Source organism: Pleurodeles waltl, chromosome 1_2 (genome assembly GCF_031143425.1).
Source record: "Pleurodeles waltl isolate 20211129_DDA chromosome 1_2, aPleWal1.hap1.20221129, whole genome shotgun sequence".
In the NCBI taxonomy this organism is placed as follows: Eukaryota; Metazoa; Chordata; class Amphibia; order Caudata; family Salamandridae; genus Pleurodeles; species Pleurodeles waltl.
The window spans coordinates 202296428-202314420 of record NC_090437.1 but is presented as its reverse complement, the minus strand read 5'-3'; positions in this window follow the sequence as shown (position 1 = coordinate 202314420).

Here is a 17993-nt window from a genome sequence, read left to right as displayed (position 1 = left end):
TTAATGCAGATGTGACTGAGTGTCTTATGTTTATGGTTATTCAGGTGGAATGCACAAGGGGAGCTGTCAGCCAGCACAGACCAGGTGTGGATTGGAAACAGGCTGTAAGGTACAGATAGATAAAGTGCAGAGAAATGCCCACTTTCTAAAAGTGGAATTTCTAAAATAGTGATATTAAATCCAACTTCACCAGTAGGCAGGATTTTCTATTACCAGTCTGGCAATACCAAACAAGACATGGCTACTCCTTTAGTGATAAGATTTATTGTTAAAACCACTGCCGAATGATCTGACAGATGTGCAGCCTTGTATTCTAAATTGTCGACCATATCCACCAATCCCTGATCAATCAAAAAGTAATCTATTCTGGATGTGTGGCCATACTTCTTATTCTTAAAAAAAAAGAGGAAACCTGTTGAGTGCCATCTCTTACTCTCCAAATATCCCACAAACCCAGTTCTCTCATCCTAGACCTCAAGAAGCTCTGAGATTTTGACATACCTGTGGACCTAGCACTTTGTGATCTATCCAAATCATTATCCAACAACACATTAAAATCTCCCGCTATAATTACTGGACTAGGAAAGTCCAAGAGGTGGAAAAACATTTTCCTCATAGGTCCTAAATCATCAGAGTTAGGGCCATAAAAACAACCACTGTTATCACTATGTCATGAATCTGAAGTTTAACAATGGCCCAGCGATCCATATTATCTGCTATGGCTTTTAACACTACTAGATTAAGTTGCTGCTTAATGATTATAGCCACCCCCTGGTATTAGTAATATTCTCTGTGGCCACCACATGCCTGACCCACTGCTGGGTTTTAAAGAATTTGGAGCATTCGCTCCCCGTCAGAGGGGTCTCCTGCAAGATATAAATGTATGCTGGATAATCTCTCAAATATTGCAGAATTCTATTTCTCCTACCACTTATTCTTAACCCATTTACATTCCAAGTCATAACATGCCGGAGGCCACTATCCCTACCTGGTGTCTCATTACCTTCACCCATCGCTTCTTATTCTTATTCCCAAGTCTAGTGTGTCCTGGTGTATCTGGGGTGAAAGAGGTTTTCCTTTTATTATGTCTTTCTTCTTTTCGTCCCTAATGCTCCCCACCCTGTGCTCCCCCCGCCCAACCATGTGCCCCCAACCCTCCCCCCCAGGGATCCCATCCCTGACTCATACTGGGCTAGATGATAAAGCCCTAATTAGGAGCGCTACCAGAAAAGCCTGACCGGCGGGACATAGAGAGGAGGACGCAACCCCCATATTTTAAGATGATCCATTTCTAATCGTCTCTAGTAAATCATCCGCTGTTTTTATATCTCTTAGATTGTACATCTTAATGTTGTACATCACACGCAAAGTGGCTGTGAATTTGAGTTGCGCTGAAGTACCCAACTTCTTGAAATCCTCAATGCGATTTCCCAGTTCCCACTATCTATTAAGGGTACCACTCACAAGATCCGATCTAACTTCAAAGGAGAAATCTTTTCCTCTTAAAGTTTTTTGTTTTAATGCTTGTAACAGGATCTTCTCCTTTAAAGCATACATCAAAAAATTGATCAAGACCTTCCGAGGTTTCTTCCTGCCAGGATCTCTCCTAAACGGGTCCCTATGTATCCTCTGGCTATCCACCGCACTATCCCATTCCGTTTCTTCCAACTGGAGGGAGGCAAAATATGCCTTAATATCGTTCCCTTCCTCCCCCTCCAGTATATTTAGAATTCTCAGATTATTCCTCCTTGCTGCGTTCTCCATCCGTTCCAACTTATCCTGTAGGTCTTGTTCACAAGCTCTCAATTCCCGCAAATCCTGCTTAATCTGTACTACCTCTTCTTTAAGAGACTCCACTGTCTCTTCCAAGAACTGCGTTCTTTTAGCCAATAAATTAAATTTACTTTACAGTATTTCAGACACCTCTTTTATGCTAGCCTGATTTGCCTCGGACACCGAGAAACCCTTTTTGATCTCCTCCACTAACTTTGTTATCATCTCTTCCATAGGAGAGAGCATGGCTGTCCCCTCCCCATACTCCATCCTTAATATCTGTGATATGCCTGGCGCATGGCTTTTATTTACCATCGGTCCTGGGGGAGACTCGCCAGACTGTTCTTCTTGTGATTCCGAGTTTACTGATAAAACAGGGCACCTGTCTTTTTTGTTTTCGCTCTTATCCCGTACTGCCATCTCTTCCACTCTCACTTCAGTCCCCACTTTCTCCATCGTCTTAATTACAGAAGACTGTAACCCTTCCCCTTCCTCTAGTTCCATAAACCGAGTACAATCGTCTGATGTCCCTAAGGGGAGGTTTTTATAATAAGACCGCAATGAGGGAGTTATTTTTGGCCTTGCGATCATGGGGGAGTCTACCTTCCCCTTTTTAGCAGACTTGGCATCAAAAATATTTTTCCGTGGGGAGCCCACTAACGGAAACTCCTTTGAGTACTCACCAATTACTCCCCAACGCCCCACGCTCTTACCTCTAATGTTCACCTCCCGAGGGGGACCAGATTTATTAGTGCTGCCGAGGCTTTCCTTCCCAAGTCTCCTCCTGCCTCTGCCTCTGACCAAACCAACTGTCTCCTCCGCAGTTTGTACTGCAGGGCTTCCTCCTTTTACTCCGGGCACATATGCATCGTATGCCCCATCATCCACTATCCACTCCAGAGTCAGCAAGGTGCTTGTGCTGACTCTGCTGCTTCTGCTGCTGCTGCCGCTGCTTCGCCATCGGAGAGGCAAATGCGCCATGGCCGAACAAGTCTTTCGCAGCTCCAGAGCTGCACGTGCCCAAAGCACTGCACCAGCGGCGCCAACTGTGCCCTCCACCACACCTCCGATAAGCTGGCACATGGGAGCGTTAGCCCTCCTTCCCTCTCCTCAGGTCAGGCTCCTCTACTCCGACACTCCACGGCCCTGTCGGCCGCCATGTTCCCCCAACTCACGTAAGAGAGATGAGAAGGTGGACATTAGATCGAACTCTATTGTTGGAGAACGACGTTAAGTCTCAATTGTTTATTGAGACGGAATAATTCTTTAAGTTTAATATTGGTTCAGCTTCGATAAGTATGGTGTGGGACACGTTTTAGACGTTTTTAAGAGGCAAAATTACAAGTCTCACCATTGCCAGGAATAAGAGGTATAGGATGGAAATGAATATATTGGAAAATAAGCTGAACGAGTGTGATAGTTTGGAGATAGGTGGCCTAGAATCTCTAGATAAGCTAGAAGTTGTGAGGTCCCATTTGAAATTGCAACTGGAGACGTTATTACAGACTAGGTTAAAAAAAAGATGGGAGGCCAGTAAGTTGGCTCATTTTAAATATGGAGAGAACCCAAGCAACTTGTTGGCTTGGAAAGCCAAGACAGATATGACAAAAAATGAAATAGGAGAGATTTTTGATCAAATGGGGCAGAGACAAACCAGCTCTCATGATATAAGGGAGGTTTTTCAAGTGTTTTTTTCAGACATATATAAGGAAGATACTGTGGTAACGAATGAAGAGGTACGAAGATGGCTGGATGCATATACACTCCCAAAAATTACAGACATAGAGAAGGAAACTATGAATCAGAAAATTACGATGGAAGAGATTAAGGGGGTCATTCTGACCCTGGCGGTCTTGGACCGCCAGGGCAAGAATGACGGAAGCACCGCCATGTTGGAATGGGGGCTGCTTTATTGCGGCCGCATGGCGGCCGCTTGGCGGTTCCCGCCTGGCGGGCGGCTGTAGCCGCCCGCCAAGGTTAGAATGACCCCCTAAGTCTGTTATTATGTCAAGTAGGGGAAGGAAAGCAGCAGGGCTGGATGGTATTCCAATTGAACAATATAAAATACTGGGGGATGCGATTGTCCCGATAATGCTGGTTTTGTTCAAAAGAGATATATGAAATGGGGAGGATCTTCCTGAATCTTGGAATAATGCTATAATTAAGGTGGTTCTGAAGCCAGGCAAAAGCCCAGTCAGATGTGAGTCTTATAGACCAATTTCATTACTAAATGCTGATTATAATGTTTTTGTTAAGGTTCTGGCAGATAGATTGAATAAAGTGGTGGGTGGGCTTCTGCAAAAAAGATCAGAAAGGGTTTATGAAGGGTAGGTATCTACATGAATTGACAGTGAGTTTAATAGGGGTTATTGATATTGCTACAACATTTAGGTGGTCATTCTGACCCTGGCGGTCATGGACCACCAGGGCCGGGGACCGCGGGAGCACCGCCAACAGGCTGGCGGTGCTCCCAAGGGCATTCTGACCGCGGCGGTATGGCCGCGGTCAGAGACGGAAAACCGGCGGTCTCCCGCCAGTTTTCCGCTGCCCTGTGGAATCCTCCATGGCGGCGCAGCTTGCTGCGCTGCCATGGGGATTCCGACCCCCTCACCGCCATCCTGTTCCTGGCGGTTTTGACCACCAGGAACAGGATGGCGGTGAGGGGTGTCGTGGGGCCCCTGGGGGCCCCTGCAGTGCCCATGCCATTGGCATGGGCACTGCAGGGGCCCCCGTAAGAGGGCCCCACAAAGATTTTCAGTGTCTGCCATGCAGACACTGAAAATCGCGACGGGTGCTACTGCACCCGTCGCACCCTTCCCACTCCGCCGGCTCCATTCGGAGCCGGCTTCCTCGTGGGAAGGGGTTTCCCGCTGGGCTGGCGGGCGGCCTTCTGGCGGTTGCACGCCAGCCCAGTGGGAAACACAGAATAACCGCGGCGGTCTTCTGACCGCGCAGCGGTATTCTGGCGGCTCCCGCCGGCACCGCGGTTACCGCGGCCGGCGGGAGCCAGAATGACCCCCTTAGTCTCCCCTTGGCAGCAGTAATGTTGGATGCCTCAAAGGCGTTTGATAGGGTGAATTGGGTCCACCTGCTTACTATTTTAAAAGAATATGGTTTTGGGGATAAATTCTGTCAGATGATTCGCCAAATTTACTTGAAAATGACAGCTGGGGTCTTAGTAAATGGGAGTTTGACTTCTCCTATCCAAATCTTTAGGGGTACGAGACAGGGATGCCCACTTTCACCATTATTGTTGAATTTCTATATTGAACCTCTGGCCAGAAGAATTAGGCAAGAGCAGAAAATTCCATCTTTTGTATATGGTGAATGGGAGAAAAAAGCCTCCCTTTTATGCTGATGATTTGCTAGTCTGTACATCTGATTTACATATAACATTACCAGCTGTTCTGGATATAGTTGAGAATTTTGGTAAAGTTTCGGGTTATCAGATAAATGCTGATAAGACAGTTATTTTGGTATGGAATCAGAGCCCGGAAAATCTATCAAGAAAAAGTGAAATGAGGTATCTCAGTATCAAGATACTACAAGATAATGAGCAAATTGCTGATGCCAGTCTTAGAACGGTGCGTAGGGAGTGTTCCACTTTGATAAAAAGGTGGATGTATTTGCCTTTTCCAATCTTGGGTAGAATAAATTTAGTGAAGATGATAATTTTACCCAAAGTCACTTTTCTATTTAACTCAATCCCCTTGCAGTTTGATAAAACTTTGACAGCTAAATTTCTGCAAGATATAAATTCATTTATATGGGCACAGAAGGGAGTAAGAATCTCTTGGAAAAAGTTGCGGAGTAAAAGGGAAAAAGGTGGATTAGCGTTACCAGATTTGCAATTATATGGTTTGGTGTTTCAACTTAAAAATGTTAGGATCCTGGGCTCCTCCCTAGACACCACAGAGATGGGGTGTATGTTTAAGGCTATGCTAGCAGAAGCAAAGGAGGGTTTAAACCATTATCTGTTTAAATTTGGAGATCCAAAATTTTTCAAAAAAATCAAGCTAAAAGTCTTGACGTACGCTGCAAAACTATGGTTTAATGTCAGGTCTCTGCTCAAGATCGATTATTACAGTAGTCGGTCACCTATTTGGGATTCACAAAGGCACGCCTGAGTGCTTTAAGGATGTTTTGGCTATTCCAATCAAGAAGGCAGGTTTTAAATACTGGGGTGAGTTAGTTAAGGAAGGGGATTTATTATCTTGGGAGGAAATTTGGCAGAAAACAGGTAGGGCCTTGTCAAGGCTAAAATACCTTTAAGTGAAAGGGTGGATTGGGAAGGATAATAAGAAATGTGGTTGGCAGTTTCAGATAGAAGATAAGATTATGGAAGATCCCCTTCCAAAAAAAGTAGTGGCGTCTTGGTATTGGGAGATAGTGGAGGTAGGAAATGGGGAATTAAATTTAGCCAAAGATTTATGGGGTAATTTTTTCCTGTAAACGCAGAGGTTTGGGAGGCGTCTATGCGTACCCTATACCTAGTGGTCAAACCTGCCCCTCCCAGACGAAATCATATATTTGTATTACATAGGGCATTCTTGTCACCTTATAGACTTTCAAAAATGGGGAAAGAAGAGGTGTTCAAATGTGGAAAGTGTGGTATGGAAAAGGCTACGGATGTACATATGTTTATCGAATGTTCGCCGATTCAATCTTTTTGGGAAGCAGTGAGGTATACGATATCTAAGGTATTGGGGGTTGAGTTTAAGATCACCTTACTATTAGTCATTTTTGGTAGATTGGATCAGATAGTAAATCTAAGGGTGGATTCGCAGAAGTGGCTATTTTATGCTATATTATTAGCTACACAAGAAATCTGTAGAAGATGGGTAGGTAAGGCTACTCCCTCCTATAAAGAGTGGTTGTACCAAGTGAAATATGTATTTAAAATGGACACGGGAATGGGGATTACCAAGTCCAGGCGATTTTGGTTACCTTTTAAAGTTTGGTTGGAGGAACATTTGGTGAACATAGGAAATTTTGTCCGAGGATTATTCCTCTTTCGTGTCTCTCATAATCCACAAAATTAGGGTAACATATGTGCCCTTTTCCTCCCCACTTCATTGTGTGATGGATATGTTGAGAGAGAAAGAAGGAGGCCCCCATCCCCCGGTTAAGGAGAAAGGTCGATCACAAGAGTGAAGAAAGACCTGGGGCCTGGGATGAATGAGGACAAATTTAACAAAAAAAAGACATGGCTACTCCTTCTAGATCAGAATCTACCACTTAACCTTAAGAGTATATGACGGCAGTTCTAATGTAAGTCTATGAAGGAGCAGGCCTCACAATGGTGGAAAATGAATTGATGAGTTTTTCACTACCAGGACATGTAAAACACATAAGTGCATGCCCTACCTTTTAACTACATAGCACCCTGCCGAATGGGTAACCTAGGGCCTACCTTGGGGGTGACATATCTAGGAAAAGGGGTGTTTAAGGCTTGGTAAGTAGTTTTAAATGCCAAGTCGAAGTGGCAGTAAAACTGCCCACACAGGCCTTGCAATGGCAGGCCTGAGACATGGTTAAGGGGCTACTTGTGGGGTTGGCACAATCAGTGCTGCAGGCCCACTAGTAGCATTTAATGTACATGGCCCTGGGCACATGTAGTGCAGTTTCCTAGGGACTTACAGGTAATTTAAATATGCCTATTGAGCGGGAACCATTGTTACCATGTTTCGGGGGGGAGCATGCACTTTAGCACTGGACAGCAGTGGTAAAGTGTGCAGAATCATAATTCCAGCAAAGCAGTGTAAGAACAATGGAGGGAGGCAGGCAAAAAGTTGGGGGATGACCTCCCTAAGGCTGTCAGGTCTAACCGGTACTATTGGTACTGCGGTCGTACTTGCATGCTCGCCCGTCTAGGTATAACATGATAAGGAGAACCCCGATCTCAGCCCACCTGGTTGCGATACAGTGCTAGTGCCTGTGCTAGAGCCCAATCTGCACCACAGACTTTTTTTTCTGACTCTGGAACTAGGACTGAAAAAGATGGCAAAATGGCACCTTCTCCTTGTGGAAAGGTTCTAATAAGCTCTTGCAGCCATGTTGAGAATGTTACAGCTGAGCGGTAATCTTTCTCAGAAAATGTAGTGAATTAGCACATTATGTCCCCCTCAATTTGAATGTATAATTTATAACCGCGGTCTGGAGGGGTGATTCATCTGTCTAGGATTTCAACTTCTTTATAGTCATTAGTTGTTCTCACATCCAAAACTCTTGAAGATTCTGGTAAACTATTGTGATCTCTGCCACGCTGTTTAGCACAGTCACTGCCCACATCCTGTTCTTCAGTAAGGTTCTCAATATGTGTGGCATATTTAGCCAAAATCCCTGCAACCTTCTTCTTTTTACATTGTGTTTTTTGTTGTGAAAGTTTCTCTTCCTTTTTTATTATCATGTCAGGTGAGCGTTGTGAATCCTTCATTGGTTTCATGTACTCTTCTTGTCTGCTCTCTGACTGCCCACCTCTCTTTGTTTGTTTGTCAGATGAGTCCTGAAAGATACAAAAATGGTGTGTATTAGTATACTGCTACCTGTCAGGTGGTCTTAAATCATCACAATTTCATAGACTGTAATGTTTCTCAGAGGTCTCAGAATGCAGAAATTTTCCTCTTGATGTAGCTGTGTCTTTATTAGATTTTTGCTTATCCTAGCATTTTTTTTTAAACTCCGGCACTTGCTTAGTGTTATTCTTTCTGGAGTTACCTTTAGGCTGTGCCTTTTTTTCGTCTGGCCCCCAATTATCCTGACCTATACTAGTATAGATTTTTTTTCGATTAATGCTAGTTTATTAGTTAATAGAAACCATAAATGTAATGAGTAAAATACCATTTAAAACATGAAAATACAAAAAATAAAACCTAAATCATAAGTATAGCTAGAGAGAAATAACAAAAAGTGCTAAATGTTTGATATTTCAAAACTATCAATGACCTATACAATATTCAGGTTGACACAGAACATGCTGAGCTGCTAATGCTTATTCAAAGGAAACATTTAACCTGTCTAAAAAAGGCCTGGTGGGCTAGGACAAAACAAGAGTTCAAGGACCCTAGCACCCCGCCAATGTATAATTGCAATGACTCTATGGCCTTAACGCCATATTTATACTCCCATGCAAAAATGGTGCAAGAGAGGGAGGAGGTTTTCAAAAAATGGGGCAAAGCTTGCTTTGCCCCATTTTTTAAAGCCTGGGTCAGGGCAGGCTGTAGGGGACCTGTGGGCCTATTTACATGGTGGAACACCATGGAATAAGCCCACAGGTGCCCTCCCCAGGCCCCAGGGGCATCCCCACCCACACTAGAAGGAGTGCGGAGGATGGGGGACCCTATCCCAGGTAAGTACAGGTAAGATTGCATTTTTTTTTTTTTAAGTGACATAGGTGGCCCTGAAATGGGCATGGTAGGTTTAGCACCATAAAATGACAATAATCTGGTTAGAGTAATTTTTTTTTACTCTAACCTGCCTAAAGTCATTTTTTGGTGCTAAACCCTCTTCTTCTATACTGCCAGCCCCACCCGACTAGAGTCATTTTTTTTTACTCTAGCCTACCCATTGCAACAACTTGCATCATTCCATAAATATGGTACCCGGCTGGTGCACAGAAATGGTGCAAGCCGGTGCTAAACTTTTTGGTGCAAAACTGAGTTAGTGCAGTTTTGCAGCAAAAAGTATAAATAAGGGCCAATGTTTTGTACGTTTGCACCACTTTTGCGTCAAACAATGATGTTAATGCGACGCAAAAAAAGTATAAATCAGGGCCTTTGTGCTAGACGGGTCCAGACCCAAAGTATAAATGTGGTGTTAGAATTGCACCGAATTAGAGTAAAAAAATGATGCTAATTCTGTGCAAACAGAGTATAAATATGCCACAGAGTATAAATATGCCCCTAAATATGGCGTTAAGGCCATAGCGTCATTTTTTGCACAGGAACGCCTACCTTGCATCTCATTAAGGCAAGGTAGGTGTCCACTTTCAAAAATTTACTTTAACTCCATAAATTTGGCGCTAGAGGGGTCTAGTACCAAAGTATAAATATGGAGTTCGTTTTGCACGGAATTAGAGTAAAAAAAAATGGCACTAATTCGGTGCATACAGAGTATGAATATGCCCCTAGGTTTGCCAACATGCATTTGGTGGCTAGCGGACTTTATGGCACCATCTTATAGATGCAGAAGCACCGGCAAATGTTTGCTTTATTAATGAAAATTCCAGCCTGACTTGCACGGCGATTCTGATTTAGATAAATGGAATACTTGTTTGTGTATTCTTATCATTATTTTCCAAGGAGGCTGGTCTCTGTAACTGTCATTATTTCTGAACCATATGAGAGACTGGGTGATAATTTAGATTTCATTACTGATACCAGTGGTTTAAGGTTATGTCCCCGGATAGTTCTTGCCAGTGCTATAAACGCATGATTAGGTGCCTGCGCTTTTGCTTTTATTGCCCCACTTTGGGGTGTGTAAAAACCTCTTGCATTTATTTTGACCCCCTTAATACACATAAGTGGATGTTTCACAAATTGTATTGTTGTTGAGGCACCATTTACACTGATTTAAAATATGGCAACTTAATGAGATGACTTTTGTTTTTTTGCAATTTGTTTTCAGCTCATTGCTCTTTGCAAATGACCCTAGGCAGTTCATTAATGTTTGTAGGCCTACTCTAGTGTTGCTGGGATTTTGGCCTCATTGGGCCACATTAACGTAAAAAATAATTACGTTAATGTGGTGCAAGGTGGCACTAGGGGACTATAAATATGCCCTCATTTTCCCTCCAGGACAAACAGCTTTACGTATTTGCAAAATAGGGGTTAAGGGATAAATGTAAGTGGTGTGTGAGTGAACACAGGAGGAAAGACAGCACTACCAGACTAACATAGGAAGAGATGTGATTACAGATATCTTTAAATAAGTGATTTCTCATTAGTATACAGGTCTCTCTATCAAATGGATTTTATTGAACTACTTTGATGCTGATGTACATATTCTGAAAATTAGTGGAGGCCTATCAAACGTGCAGCTTGGGGACTGTGGCAAAGAAGTTGCTCAAAGTACAGATCACACAATATTATGATCCAGTTTGTAGAGAGAGATCCGGGTGGTAATTTCTAAAATTGAAGCATGAAACTAATTTGAGAGACACTGGGCATCATACAGAGATTGCATTGTGCTTATCACCCTCCATTTTTGGGCACAGTGGAGAACCTGAATAGTGTCATAAAAAACAAGTTGGATACGTTTTAAACATCCAGTACTTTGAAATGGCCCTGTGGTCTACCTCTGGTGCTAATGAATATCTGTTGAACACCGGAATTAAAATAATTAGCAGGTCTACTGTCCCATGAGATCTGACTGGCACAGCTGATGAGGATTCCTGTCATGTCAACAACTGATGGTTTGATCATAGGCTGTTGGAAAAATTGTTGTGTGTAGTGTACTTTGTGTATTGCCTGGTCCTGTAGCCAACCCCTATACCCTTGATTGCTGCCTTTCATAGTATAGAACCTTGAGTCTGAGTCCCAGCGAAGAACCATGGGCCATATGTATGAAAATATTTTCCCATAGGCACAGAATGGGTAAAACCCTTTGATACATCTGGCCCCGTGTCCTGAAAGTTGCCTTCAATCCCTCTGAAAGGGGGCTTGAATAGGTCCTACTGGTAATGATCACTGCTGTGAAATGTGAAAAGATGCGAGTGGATATACGCATCCCACACTAAAAAGTGAAATCTCCAGAGGATGGTGGCAAAGCCCCGTGACCTCAAAGGTGAGCTACCAAGTTAGTGGTCATTGCTAGAAATGAAAAGCCAGGCAGGTGGCCAAATTACAAAACAGCCAATAGAAGGGGCCAGCACAACAAGCCAAATAATGAGGAGTCAGAAGGCAGAAGATAGTGCTGATCATCATGGGGGCCACATTTGCTCCTTACACAATTGAATTGATCCTGGCATTGCCAAATGAGTATTGAAAAAGCACCTATGGCCAGCTTGTATAAACGTACTAATCAATTATGACTGTCTTGAGTGTTGGACATGCCAACCTCATTGACTGAAGGAGTTACATACACAAAAATACCACTTTCCTCCTCATTGTTATGTGCTATTTACCTTTCTTAGTTCACACACAGGTACCCAGGACATTTTCCACAGAACCAAGAATTTAAAGGGTTAGATGAGGGGTCAATGGAAATGAAATTTAAAGTGCCTAAACATGTATAATGCATGATGTCTGAAGTGGAAAAATAATTTTTTGCTGCATACAAAAATGATACTAGGCATTACTTGAAAGTACAAAAAGGAGTACTAAATGTCCTTAATAAACCTGCTTGGCCAGTAACACATCCAGCTTTGAATGTAGGGCGTTAAAGGGGAGAGCAACTTTGTGCTGCCCACTTAAAGGTTGCTGAAAGTAACTGCAGTCACACTTTTAAAATGTGAGAGAAATGTATGTGCTACAATGAGATAAGTTATGAGATAGATATCATGTTTGTGGAAAAAAGGCTTACTTCTCCTTATCTGCTGGGTTGGGCGGTTCATATTAGCTAGTTTTGGTGTTCCCATGTATTTATTGCAGTTAATAATTGAGGGGCATTCACTTCTAACTCCATAGGATGGATCGAGGTAAATAGTTCCTCCAGTAGGTGCTGCACTGTATGTAGTGAGATTAAGGAAGCAAGGGCATTTGATAGAGAGCTGGATAATGACACTGCTGCCTGTTTATCTAATAACACTGAAGAGATGATGACCATGTGTAGCATGATTTTGCAGAACAAAAGAGTTTTGGCTTTGATTTTAGCACATTTATCCCTTATAATACACAGACCATAGGAGATCCTCCATTAGATATCTCAAGGGTTTCGCGGTAAGCGCATGAGAAAAGCACACCTGGATTTTGGGGAAGGCTTGAAAGCCAATTGGGGAGCTGGAGAAAGTGCCTCTTAGGCTTCCTGGGATAAGGGATTTCAATATTTTTACTTTTGTTCATACTCATGTTTGTAGGGCCTAATGTATGCTCAATGTGCTTAATTATAGGAAAGAACTGTAGAAATCTCAAAGGTTATAAGCAGGGATTAAGCGATAAGGAGAGTTTAGAAAGGGAGTATGAATTTCAGAAGGAGATGAGATGTTTGCATGATATTGAGTGGTAAGAAGGTTGGTTTTCAGTACTAAAAGAAGCAACAAGTGTGAGGGTAGGCTGCAAATGTGATAATTTATCTGACTCCTTGCTTACATCATGTGAACACATTATTTTAGCACTAATACGATCCTAAGGTTTGATAATGACTAATTGGGGTATTTTGCAGAGTTCAGCTCCAGATGTCATAGGACAATATGGGAGTGAGATGATGTTCTAGTTCTGGCATTTGTAGGCGTCTCTCAAGTTTGTAGCTCTAGTGATAAGAACACTTTTTTAAACAAATGTTATCAATGTACCAGGCAGGAGTTCTTACATTTATAACAAATGCATGTGTGTATTTGTTTGTTTTGCCTGAGAGCTGAACTTTTAGGTAAATTTTAATTGCTGGACAAAGGGATACTTACCTGCGCTTAGAGTTTTTTGTCAGACAACTCACAGGAACTTCAGGAGTTCCCATGTCATTTAACTGAATAAAACCTTGCTCTCAGAAACAATCCTTATCATGAATGTTATTTACGGTATAGGTGTTGACAATGACTGATCTCTGATAGGGTAACATTGGTGGTAGCTGGGATGGGAGGCTCAGAGACTATTTTAGGAATGCCATAGCATGTTGAGTTGAAAACAAAATAGCAATATTAAAATACAGCTGATTTATGTGATCCCTTTACACAGACATACAGTGCTCATTGTACATGTGTATGGTGCCTGGAACAAACTTTGGGTATTCTGACCATAGTGCACACTAGAGTAGCAGGTATACCTTGTGGGCCAAGCATAGCCAGAGTATGATTAGGGTATGGAGGCACAAAAGAGGTCCCAATGGGCAAAGGTAGCACAACAACACAAATCCATGGATCCATTCAACATGATTACCTAGAACATGAAAGGGTTACAAAACTGTACAAAAAGCACATATTGTTATAATTTATAAAGCAACAGAATATCAGAATGGCAGTCCTTCAGGAAATACACTTAATGCAACATCTGACACTAGTGGGAAAATGGATATTACAATTGAATTTGGCTGCCAAATTGATGTACTCTAGAGTAGTGTCCAAATGGATGGTATTATTTGGGTATGGAGGCACAAAAGAGGTCCCAATAGGCAAAGGTAGCACAACAACACAAATCCATGGATCCATTCAACATGATTACCTAGAACATGAAAGGGTTACAAAACTGTACAAAAAGCACATATTGTTATAATTTATAAAGCAACAGAATATCAGAATGGCAGTCCTTCAGGAAATACACTTAATGCAACATCTGACACTAGTGGGAAAGTGGATATTACAATTGAATTTGGCTGCCAAATTGATGTACTCTAGAGTAGTGTCCAAATGGATGGATGGCTGAGTGCCCCTTGAACCTCTGTTTAAAAACAGGGATTTTGTTGATAGGTACACATTATAACCCGCTCATTAAATGGGAGAGGAATTGTGCTGCTGAATGTTCATGCTCACAACATAGAGAGTATGTCAATGTTCCCATCTAACTGGAATTAATGATGCCAATCCTGGGAATACCAATGATCTGGGACAGGTTTTTAAATTGTGTGATATCATCAAGAATGACAGATACCCTCCAAGACAGGGCCCCCAGACAAAATGCACATTGCAATTAATAGACACATTGTGCCAACTTCAGATGATTGATGTGTGACATACTGGACATCCAGATTAGCTAGTTTGCTCCTTCTACACCCCCCCCCCCACATTGCTCCGACAGCAGGCTAGGCTACTTTTTGTCCATTATGACATGCACACAGACTGTGGAGGCATAAGATATGTGGGCAAGCTCCTTTCAGTAAACTCCCTCTTGTTGATAACATATGGTCACTGCTGAAGGAGGAGCAGGTTTAACAGGCTCTAGCGCCACCAGAGCCTCACTTTTCGTGATGCTCCAGTGGCGCTAACCACTGCTCCATATTTACAAGGAGTTGTAATGCCATTTTTTTGTTGCGTTACGCCTCCATGTAAATATGGGCCCCTCTGATACAGTTTTCTGTGTCAAAGGGGCGTGAATGGGTGTTGCTGTGGGCATTCCACCGCAATACCCAAAGCTTTTGATGCTGCCTGAGATTTACAAGCGGTTGTAAACCTGAGGCAGCGCAAAAACGAACACCACCCAAGCAGCTGTGTTAGCATGGCAAAACGAGGAGAAATGCTTTTATTCCGCCTCGTTTTTTGCTTTTTCTATGGGTACTGCATTCTGCAGCACACATTGAAGAAGCAAAATGCCATGATGATTTTTTATGTGCAGGAAGGTGTCCATTCCTGCACATAAACAATCATTCTGAAATGACACTTCGGTACTTCTAAGTGTGCTGCATTTTTCAGCTCACATAGAATTGACAAATTGCGATTATAGATTGTTTATGTGCAGGAAGGAACACCTTCCTGCACATAAACAATCTATCCCCTCAAGGCAGACACCCTTGCACTATGGTGCAAGGATGCCTGCGTTGGCACAGGCAGATTAATTTAGCACAGGTGGAAATGCAGGGCTGCACTGTATTCCTCTAAATACAGTGCTCCCAAGCGTTTCAAAAGTGGTGCAGCGCTGCTATTTTTAGCCCAGCATCATGCTGCGCCACTTTGGCTTCAATCAGGGCCAATATATCTTCACATAGCAGATGAGATCAGAGGCAATCCAGGACACTTATGCGCATATTTATACTCTGTTTGTGCCAGATTTGCCTAATTTGTTTTACGCAAATCCGGCACAAACCTAACTCCATATTTATATTTCGACGCTAGCCCCATCTAGCATCAAAATATTGGAGTTAACGTAATTTTTTGCCTGCGGAAAACTACCTTGTGTCAATGAGATGCAAGGTAGGAGTTCCCGGACAAAAAATGACTGTTAGGCCCTTGCGTCTTATTTATCCTCCCGTGCAAAAACCACGCATGGGAGGAGGAGGGTCTTAAATAATGGTGCTAAGCCTTCTTAGCGCCTTTATTTAACGTCTGGGTCAGGGCAGGTGTTAGGGGACCTTTGGGCCATTTTCCATGGTCAGAGACCATGGAAACAGCCCACAAGTGCCCTTCCACTCCTACCCACACCAGGAGGTCACCTACGGATGGGGGACCCATACAAAGATAAGCCTGGGTAAGTATTTTTTTATTTAACAATGCCGCTCAGGGGCCCTGACTTGGGGCACCCTGCACGGCGCTGGCCCCAATGGCCATGCCCAGGGGACATTTGTCCCCTGGGCATGGCCATTGGGGTGGTGGGTGGTGGGTATGGCTCCTGTTTCTACTGAGACAGGAGCCATGTCCATGTGGCTTGTGCACCAGAAAATGGTGCTATACTACTTAGAGGCAATTTTTTTGTCTCTAAGCAGTGTAGCGCCATAATTTGGCGCACATGCCCCAGTTCCCCCTACTCCTCCCAGGCCCTGTTTGCATCCTTTACAAGGACGCTAACAGGGCCTTAGCGCCGGCTAGGGCCATTCCATACATCTGGTACCCAGCCGACATCATGGAATGGCGCTAGCTGGTGCTATACATTTTGCCGCAAACCTGTGCTATCACAGGTTTGCGGCAAAAAGTATAAATCTGCCCCTTAGGGGCAAATTTAAGAGCCCCTAGCACCACCAGAGCGCCACTTTTCATGATGCTCCAGTGGCGCTAAGCACTGCTATTTACAAGGAGGTGTAACGCCACTTTTTGTGGCGTTACACCTCCTCATAAATATGGGCCCCTCTGACGCAGTTTTCTGCATCAGAGGGGCGTGCAGTGGGTGTTGCTGTGGGTGTTCCACCGCAACAACCATCGCTTTTGACACTGTCTCAGATTTACGAGTTGTCATAAACCTAAGGTAGCGCCAAAAACTAATGCACCGCCGGGGTGGAGTTAGCATAGTAAAGTGAGGAGGAATGCTTTTATTCCTCCTCATTTTTTGCTTTTTCTATGTGTGCTGCATTCTGTAGGACACATAGAAGAAGCAAAATACCATGGACGACTGTTTACATGCAGGAAGGGACACCTTCCTGCACATAAACAATCATTCTAAAAAACACTTTGGTACTTCTATGTGTACTGCATTTTGCAGCACATATAGAAGTGCTAAATCGCTATTGTAGGTTGTTTATGTGCAGGAAAGGACACCTTCATGCACATAAACAATCGATCCTCTCAATCTAGACACCCTTGCACTATGGTGCAAAGATGCCTGCGTTGGCGCTAGGCAGTTTAATTCAGCTCCAGTGCAGGGGGAAATGCAGGGGTGTGCTGTATCTGTCTAAATATAGCACATCCCTCCATTGCAAAAGTGGCATGGCTCTGCTATTTTTGGTGCAGCACTGCACTGCGCCACATAAATCTGGGCCATAGTTCCCCACAACTATTTGCACATAACTAACTGATTACTTCAATGCAAATTGTGATATAACTCAAACAAGAGGCAACAAGTGGGAGGCTGTGAAGACTGTGATCAGGGAAGTTGCTATTAGTAAAATAGTTGAGGTTCTGGGCCAGCTTCACATCAAAATAGTAAATGGTCAAACACAGATCAAATGCACTGGAGTGGCATGCTTTACTGTTGCAAGCAAAAAACTGGGTGTTGCCAGACAAGAAAAGTGCCCTAGGGAATGTATATAAAATATTGGATTCATTCTCATATCAAGCTTATGGACAGTAGGTATGGGTGAAATTTAAAATCCGACAGTGTAATTTACATAATTTCAGGAAATTTGATTATGCTTGCTAAGAGAAATTCCCAAACTTACATCATTACACTACGTGCATAATTATGTGCCATTTGTTGTAAACATTTACTGCTAATTGTGAAATTTAATGCAAACATGTGGGAACAACAAAATGCAAGCAGTCGTTCTTTCGCTGTGCTTTTGTTTAAATGCATCCTTGTGCCAATAATAGATGCAAAGACACATTTCACACCACAATATATCACAAAATGACAGATTTGCATTTCATGTCTGTGAGAAATTGGATTGTTGTTTGAGTAGGGTGTGAGCCCTGGTGAAGCAGCAATCACAATTCCTATTAGGGTAAGACACAAGTAAACCACAAATTAGACTGTGCTCACCCTCTGGTAGCT